The sequence below is a fragment of the Tachysurus vachellii genome, chromosome 10, assembly GCF_030014155.1.
Source record: "Tachysurus vachellii isolate PV-2020 chromosome 10, HZAU_Pvac_v1, whole genome shotgun sequence".
In the NCBI taxonomy this organism is placed as follows: Eukaryota; Metazoa; Chordata; class Actinopteri; order Siluriformes; family Bagridae; genus Tachysurus; species Tachysurus vachellii.
Window position 1 is genome coordinate 25991742 of NC_083469.1, and position 9242 is coordinate 26000983.

Below are 9242 nucleotides of genomic sequence, written 5' to 3' on the forward strand. Positions count from 1 at the left end.
ATAGTTGAAGAATCGACTCCGCTGCGATCGTCTCCCAGACCTAGCGGCCACAGGTAGGTACTGCAGTCAACTGGTAGTAGTAAAATATAATAAAAAAATAAAAATACAGCAATGAAAATGTTATTATTCAGTTTTATTCGGATTATGAAGTTATTAGGGTTATGAACTTTGTATAATATAAAGACCTCTGGCCAGGCTGTGCTCATGGCTCCATAGCTCAGTGGTTAGAGCACTGGTCTTGTAAACCAGGGGTCGCGAGTTCGATCCTCGCTGGGGCCTCGGATAAAATTTTCAGTTTTATTAAAAAATGTATATATATTTATAGGCTCTTAATATCATTTTCAAAACATGAAACATCTAATATATAAAACCCAGATTTATTGCATATTGCAGTCCAACACATTCTCGACCATTTTACATATTCATGTGACAATAAAAGACTAAAATATAACACGATCTATATATATTTATATATATCTGTATTTTTATTATTGTATTTTTATTCTCCACAGGACTTATTCTTTTTTGAAATGCTCAGAAAAGGTTGTATTTGTTTAATCATATAAATACTTTTGTATTAAAAGTGAAGTTGTAAAGCCATCTACTGGTGAAGCAAGAGCTTAGCTGTGTAGTGTTAAGAAGTGACCAACAGGTGGCGCTCATGCACTGTACTGTAATAACTGCACTACACTGCATTAAACTAGATGGTACTGTGTATATTAGGGCATTGTTAAAGGAGAAAGGCTTCTTCAGATATTTTAATACTAATCCAATAATTAATTTGTTGGTTTATTTATCGTTGGAAAGCATGTTTGACATTCGGCTATAACTGAGTTAAATGACGTATGTTTAAAATTTGCCACCAGTGTGGGTTTATAAATTACTTTGAGGTGCTACTGACCTTTGTGACGGATTTGTCCCTTTACTCAACAATGATTTTACTGTCGTTCCTTTCCTTTTTTTTCTTTTTAAATGAATATCTCTGCAGTTTATCTGATCAGTAGATAGCGGAGGTTTTAATCATTTAAAAGGCTGTCTGGCCTATAAATAGTAGAGCAGTGACAGGATCAGCGAGTGGGATTAGGGCTTTGAGATGAATCTGTCCCCAAGCTGGAAGTCGATCCTACGCGCAGCTGTTTACTCACAGTTTGAGGTCCGTCCCATCACGGTATCGTTTCTACCCCATCTCTCAACACAAGCGAAAACCTCCTGAGGTGTTACAGACCACTCTAGATTAGGGAAAGAGTATGCATGTGTAGCCATTACATGCTTTTTTCCTTCGTTCGAGCGTTCAGAAATGCAGATTTCTTCAAGCATGGAGGTCATTTGACGCGAGCTGAAGGATCCCACCTGCTTTTCTAAAACACTTACGTGTCTGCTCACATTCCTGACTGAACGGATTGGCATCTGTAGTCATTAGGAATCACTGTTGTAAAAGCTTGACAAACACAAACATAAAGCAGCAATTAAGAAAATAAACAGAGCGAAGGTCTACGGTGGCGTCGTCCGCAAACACGGGGTCAACTCCACCCGTGAAACAATGCTAAGTCTATGTTTACGGCCTTCTACAACAAATACAATTCTTTCTCTTAAGAACCAGGTGAGTTATATTCTCCCGCCGTGACAGAAGAATGGAAATCGTCTAGGTCAGCTGTTTGGCGTGGCGCATGACGGGTCAACGATAAACATCTCGAGTGCTGGTTGTCTCTGGGGACAAAACAGACAATAGGTTGACCCTTAAAGTTCCAGCCACTCTGACATGCTGACATGTTTTTGCAGGTCTTGTGTAAACGTTTTCGACACACAATAGAGTTCTCGGATCTGGGTGGTCGACGGTGACACAAACTAAAACAACAGATATAAGACACATTTATGATATCAACTTTATTCTATGTTATGTGGCATGTTGTGAATCGTCAATTTTCTTTCAAGAGGAAAATATCTTAAACGCAGGTTTGTTTGCTTTCTAGTACAGACTTCGAAATATACATAAAAATGCCTTAAATCCTTTAGTGACCTCATAAATTTCAATAAATAAGAATGAGAAAATCCTGAAGGTGAGAACTTACTTTTCTTCTTCCCACGATCCTCGGGAAATTCCAATGATGCAACAATTTCCTGTTGAACACGTGACTTGTGGAAAGGCTTCATTTGTAGGGATGTTAGAGTGAATTAACATCTTTCAGTACCTACTGAATTAATAAGTAGTGTTTAGTCTGATTTGTTATTAGACTACATGACTGACCACCTGAACTGAACAGATTTAATCCAAACTTTAATAACTCAAAATAAGCAGGCGGTAATTAGCGTCAGTTTGGAAATAAAGTGCTGGGGAAAGTTCAGGAGTCACTAAATGTGTGGAAATGAATTGACCTCTTATTCTTTTTTTATTTCGTTTATAATCTTAAATATATTTTTTGTATAGATTCTAACTCTGTGCTTTAATATGTAATTGAACTCTTTCACTGGGATAAATAAAGTGATCTATCTATCTATCTATCTATCTATCTATCTATCTATCTATCTATCTGTCTGTCTGTCTGTCTGTCTATCACACGCGCGCGCATACACACACACGCACACGCACGCGCGCGTACACACACACAAACACACAAACACACACACACACACACACACACACACACACACACTAGATGTCTGGCTGAAGTTCAATAAAAGTTATTAAGTTAAACATAAATTAAATTAAACATTAATGTTAAAAATAAATCAGACATCAGATTCTTTGACGTGATGTTTTAAGGCTACTGAGATACTGAGCTACCTGCAGCCAGTAAAACAAACAAACAAACAAACAAACAAACAAATAAATAAACAAATAAATAAATAAACTTACCCATGAACTTCAAATTTATATTAAACTTATTTTTTCTCCCTGAAGTGAAATCCTCTGATTTACCAGTTTAACGGCGCCGACTAATTCGCATATTCATCGAGTTATTAGCATATATTTGCATATCAAATTGTTACACGAAGAAGGAAAATTTTCTGAAGCGAGATTTACTCATATATAATGTCATCTTTAACGCGTGTTTTCATGTTAGAAATAAAAATATCGATAAAAATATTAACTGTTGTTAATATAATATAAAAAAAATATATTAAATATTAACGCCCAATGTTAACTATGAGAAAACTTTAAGCCCCGCCCCCTTTGCCCAATTCCTGCTGTTATTAACGTGTCATTAATTTTAATATTAAAATCCGAACATATCTCTAAGCTCTCTGTGTGAGCATAATGATCATGCATTACTGATTCAGACAGCAATGATGGACAGAGAAGGTTCACCAAACATTTCCTGAGACGATGGAGTCACCTGCACAGTTAGTGAAGTCTCCAAATCAGCTGCTCATCTGAAGACATTTTGGCTTTAATGAAAAAATGATAAAAATCTGAGAAATCCTTGTTCTCAGACACAAGATAGATCCCAGAAGATCACAATATCTAGCATTAACCTAAGCTCAGAAAATCCATTTGGAGAAATTAGCATTAACACAATGGTAGTTTTAGTGATGACTGCAGAATAACGGTAGATAAGCAATATTTTACAGGTATGTAGCTCGAACCTAACCGTCCAACCTGTGATAGTGAGCAAACGTAAACTTAAAGACACTGAGGGATTAAATTCCGACCCACGGTGGCTCTCAGGCTGGTTATAATGGCCGTAGGCGCTAAAGTGATGTGAAAGGAGAGCTGTGTGCATTGACATCGGCGGTTGAGGCCCTCTGCCAGCTCCTGTTGGTTAAAGCCCCAGTTTACTTTCTCAAACCGAAAGAAATCCCAGATTTCCTGCATGAGTCCTGCTGAAGAGCAAAAAATGACATTCAATCAGCAGCCAGCCAGGTTCTTTACTAAAAGACTACTGTGTGTGTGTGTGTGTGTGTGTGTGTGTGTCCAGCATCTTTATTCAATAATGCTACCATAGTCTGTATATATATATATATATATATATATATATATATATATATATATATATATATATATATATATATATATTCCCACCCTCAGGGAACATGCAGTGTTATCATACTTAAAGGCTTACATTCCAAAACAGATTAAACCTCAAGTCAGAAAGCATTTAATAGTTCGATTTAATCTGTTTTACAGAACAGTACTTGTTTTATCCCTTGATTTAAAAAAGATTTTATTGTAACACCTCCATTAAAAGTTTGTTTCTTTAGTTGGCGTTTTTTCTCAAAATGTTGGTGATAAGGGGGGCACGGTGGCTTAGTGGTTATCACGTTCGCCTCACACCTCCAGGGTTGGGGGTTCGATTCACGCCTCCACCTTGTGTGTGTGGAGTTTGCATGTTCTTCCCCGTGCCTCGGGGGTTTCCTCCGGGTACTCCGGTTTCCTCCCCCCGGTCCAAAGACATGCATGGTAGGTTGATTGGCATCTCTGGAAAAATAGTTCGTAGTGAGTGAATGAGAGTGTGTGTGTGTGTGCCCTGCGATGGGTTGGCACTCCGTCCAGGGTGTATCCTGCCTTGATGCCCGATGACGCCTGAGATAGGCACAGGCTCCCCGTGACCAGAGGTAGTTCGGATAAGCGGTATGAGTGAGTGAGTGAGTGTGAAAAATATTTAATTATGACTTTATGACTAGCAAGCTACGGTTCGTAAGATCGTCAAGTGAATCGAGGGTTTGCCTGAAACGTTTTTTACAACCAGACCACTGAGTATGCTTGTGTAAATGTTTCCATAAGAATCCATTTCTTGTCAGATAAGAGTATGTGTGACGCTAATAACGCTGGGGCGTATGAGAGTGTGTTCATGAGTGAGTGATAATAACCAAACGTGTGGTAAATGAGCGCCACGTCACGATGCTGAAATCTGTTCCGCTAAACATGACACTCACACAGCTGCTGCTGATTTGAACTTCGGCCCGTTGAGGATTCCACGTTACGTGTTACTCTGAGATTGTGTGTTGCATGAACTCTTGAGAGAGCAATAACACAAAGGGCAGTGATGTCAGCTTCAATTATCTGCAACTGTTCTCGGGGACTAGTCTATCCCCTAATGTTTACATTTTGTAATGATTTATATTTAAAGAAATTCTTTACTCGGTCAGCCTCTGTACAAAACCTGTCGCTCTTTTACTTAGGCCATTAATTAAACCATTAAATCACAAAGTTCTCAGAAGGTGTTGATTAGATTTATATTACTGAGACTTGTTTGTGCAAGAGAGGCAAAAGTGTCTAAAGTATCGTGTATTTACTTATAACCTAATAACATTTTCTGCCATGGTAACGTGGTCAAAGCATTGTACACGTTTCCCTAGTTTTTAATAACACAACATTCTGTATTTTTTTTTGTCTATAGCTGCTTATAGCTGCTTATAGCTGCTGAGAACTTGATAACTTCACAGACATCACATGCAACATCAAATGTTATCAACTAGTGACTCATTAAACCACTCTGGACTTGATTCACTTCTTCTAGCTGATCTAAAGTAGAAGTTACACCTCTGCTGGGTTTTCATTTAATTTGTCCTCCATGTGTGATTTAAAAATTTGGTAGATCGCGATAGTTTGTTAGCCCTGTTTTCATTTTTCTGGCCCAGAAATGAGCTTCACTACATTTCATTTCCCTACAAGAAAGAAGTTGAATGTTTTCACTGACATCACGTAGCTGACATTCAGTGTTTTTAATCTCTCATCACTTCACCTTACAGATAGTGAAGAGCTCAAACTGCTCATTTAAAGCTTCATTTCCTCTGGGAGATGTATAGAAGAATATAATCATGCAGAACTTCCATTAAATCGTGCATTAATTTATAGAGACATTAAGTTTGGTGAGGAGCACAGCCTTCATGAGCAGGTTGCCAGTTGTAGCTGGCTTTCTTCTGGTCCTGGATGCTGTCCAGCAAGGCAAGGAATAAATTATATCAGTTCTGGGAAGTGGTAATAATGCAAACAAATAGAAATGTGCTAATGCCTGGATTTGTTCACGCCCAGCGAACCTCTCTGGTTGGTGCCCAGTTGGTGGTCACTGAGTGCCAGACGTACAGACACGTAGAAACAGAAGACCACGTTAAAGTGGTAGACCGTGTAATGTTCTCTAGTGTGATTACAACAGACTGGTGTCAAGGTGTCATGTCAAAAGAACAGAAACGTTCCTAATGGATACAGTATGATGCCGTGGCTGAAAACAAAGACGGCTCAGAGAGCAAGATGTTCGTTATGGCCTGGTGTTGCGAAGATGCATTGTGTTTTGGCGAAGGAAGCTGCAGCGAGCTTAAACCGAACGCTTTGATCTCGACTCATCACGGCCCGTTCCACCAGCCCCCATCTGGACTCACTTTTCTCAGGTCTGTTTTGAATCTCCCTTTCTCGTTCTTTTACAGCCCGGAGAGCGATCGTAAAACGAGTCCTTCTCGAGCGTCGTTCCCACTGACCGAGGGCCCGCACACTCCTGCTCAGCTTTGTGCGTTGGAAGGCAACAAACACGATCGTAAACCTGGACGTTTCAACGACGCCACCGAGGACCTCGTCTTAGGTGTTTGAGATGGAGAAAAACCATGTGAGAGAAAAACAAAAGCCAGAAGTGACTTTTTTTTTAATTAAATGAAATGAAGTCGATGAGCCACGATGAGATTTGAGCGGTTTGAAGCTTACTACAGTTTTGTACCGGTGCATCAATGCTATACAAGCAAGAAATAAATGTATATCTATAAGTTTAGCGTTGTTCCTGCTCTATATGTGACATCACTGCATGTGTAAATAAAGTAGTAACAGTAACGTTTCGGTACTGGCAGAAAACTCCACCTTCTAACTGTAGGCCACGCCTCCTCTGAAAAAGAATGGACTTTTTTTAAATTTATTTTATTTTTATATATAACGGTATCCTAAAATATAACAATTAAGTCTGCTTGAGATACAGAACAACTCCTGAAAGCAGATTGAGGCGAATACGAGATGATTTATCTAGAATATTAGCCATGTAGCTCCGGTTTAACACGAAAGAACGGAGTAACTCTGGGCAGTAATCTTCTATCTGAATTTTAGATTTTATTAATATCACAAGGCTTTAATGTGTTGACAGTTTTCACCATGTTCTTGTTTATCAGAACACTGACTCTTTATATCGGTTTGTAGGACACGAGAAAGCGCAAAGGGCATGTACATAAACAAAGCTAGCCTATACATAATGAATGTGGAGGCCGGTCACTCTCTGGAAAGCGTCCTTTATGTTTGACCAATGTCCTGTAACCGCTTCCCCATTCATTTATTTTTGTTTCCTCCACTCACTGTAGACAAAGGGCAGGCGTCTCTTGCCTCTCCGGGGGGTTTAGTGGGGGTGTTTTCAATGCAAACAGGGTCAGATACAGGTGGAGTTAGCTTTGTCTGGATCCCACCAAGCATAGCTTTAGCATGGGAGCCATAATGCTCTGACCTACAATAAATATTCTTCATTTTTACTCTCCTTGTTATTGCCACTGGAAGAAAAGCAACGCCACAGCAGGAGACGGAGGCGGTTCAGACAGTCGACGTTCCCTTCAAAGGGCATATAAACGTGCTTTTGCTGTTAGCGTTCGAACGAGAAATATTATTCAATAAAACATATGATGACCGGAGCATGGCATGTTGTACTTGTAAATTAAATCTAAAACGTGCTTTGAATTGGAATTTTCTTCAATCTGTGTGAAACTTTCTCACACACGTCATGGGGTAGCGTGTGCAAGGCGTATCTGGTGATTTCGTTAGTTAGAATATTTTCGTTTTTAAAATGTTTTCCACAAACTGCATTCAAAACAAACAAAAACACCAGCCGTGCCTCCGAAGACGTCGGATCGAACCCGTAGTGACCGCACTGAACTCGTCTGTGCTGATTTCTGAAGTTAAATAACAGCCATTATGGAAGAAGAGCAAAAAGTGAACCCACCATATGAAACCCACCATGGTCATGTAAAATGGGGTCATTTAGTCATTTGTGTATGATTTTCAGGATGTTTTAAAGATAGTAGTGAAAGTGATGACCATTAAACGCTCCGTCAAGACTATATTAGGCTCAAAGTGGATTAGATGGATTCATGAATGGATCGTTGGGCTGGATGAATGGAATAAATGGATATACTAGATGGATGGATGGATGGATGGATGGATGAATGGATGGGTTGATGGTTGGATGGGTGGATGGATGGATGGATGGATGGATGGGTTGATGGATGGATGGTTGGATGGATGGATGGATGGATGGATGGATGGATGGATGGATGGATGGGTGGATGGATGGATGGATCGTAGTGCAGGATGGATGAATGGATGGGCGAATGAATGAATAAATGAATGAACCATTGGGCTGGGTGGATGGATGGAAGATGGATTATAAGGATAAATGCAGTATGTTTGTATGGATGGATGGATGGATGGATGTATAGATAGTATTATAGATGAATAACGGATGGAGTAAATGAAAGAATGACAATGGAATGGATGGATAAATAGTTTGGTGGGATGTTTGAACAAATGGTTGGATGTTTGTTGGATGGATAAATTAGTTAAATGGATGAATCATTTGGCTTGAAGAATGGGTGGATTGATGAAGGAACAGACAGACAGTCAGACAGACAGACAGATTTATATATAGCTCTTCCTGTAGAGATTTGTGTCAGTTATTTTTTTGCGACGTATATTTTTGAGTGAAAGAAAAAGAAAAGCAGTTCTAAAAGCAATAATAACAAATAAAAAGATGTTCATCCTCGGCGTAATCGTTTCTGCTCGACTCCACCAGCAGCACCATGATGTGGACTAGAAGCCGGATGCCTTGTGGCTCAAGCGTTCAGACGCTTAATGTGGAGGCAGTTAGATCATTAGTGCACCAGATGGTGGTTACATCACTCCAGAGTTATTCGCTGATAAACTGTGAGGAGCGACTCTCACTTTCTTTTCCTCCCCAGCAGCTCCAGAACAAGCACCATGGTGGTGAAGGTGGCAGTTGTGGTGGTGCTGATGGTGCTGATGGTGGTGTTCAATACGTGTAGACAGGCGGCTTATTCATTAATCTCCTTCTGACCAATGAGAATGCAGAATTTAACAGCAAGGTGATATTAGTAATAACTCTAACCTTTATGGCTTTATTTTTGAATTAGACAAACAGATTAGGTTCAAGCTTCACCGACATAAAGAAAACAATAAATAAAACAACTCCACATGTTCGTATTAACTGTCAGTGTTAAATTTATTATATTTTGGACAGAGATGGTTAAAAAAAATGCATATAACT

The 9242-nt window shown here is 39.4% G+C and overlaps 1 non-coding gene across 1 annotated transcript; it reads left to right on the plus strand.

The window, feature by feature from the left end:
- Window positions 1-206: 206 nt before the first annotated feature.
- trnat-ugu (transfer RNA threonine (anticodon UGU)) lies at window positions 207-279 on the plus strand. The gene has a single exon. It is a non-coding gene; the product is annotated as a tRNA-Thr (tRNA).
- The last annotated feature ends 8963 nt before the right edge of the window (window positions 280-9242 follow it).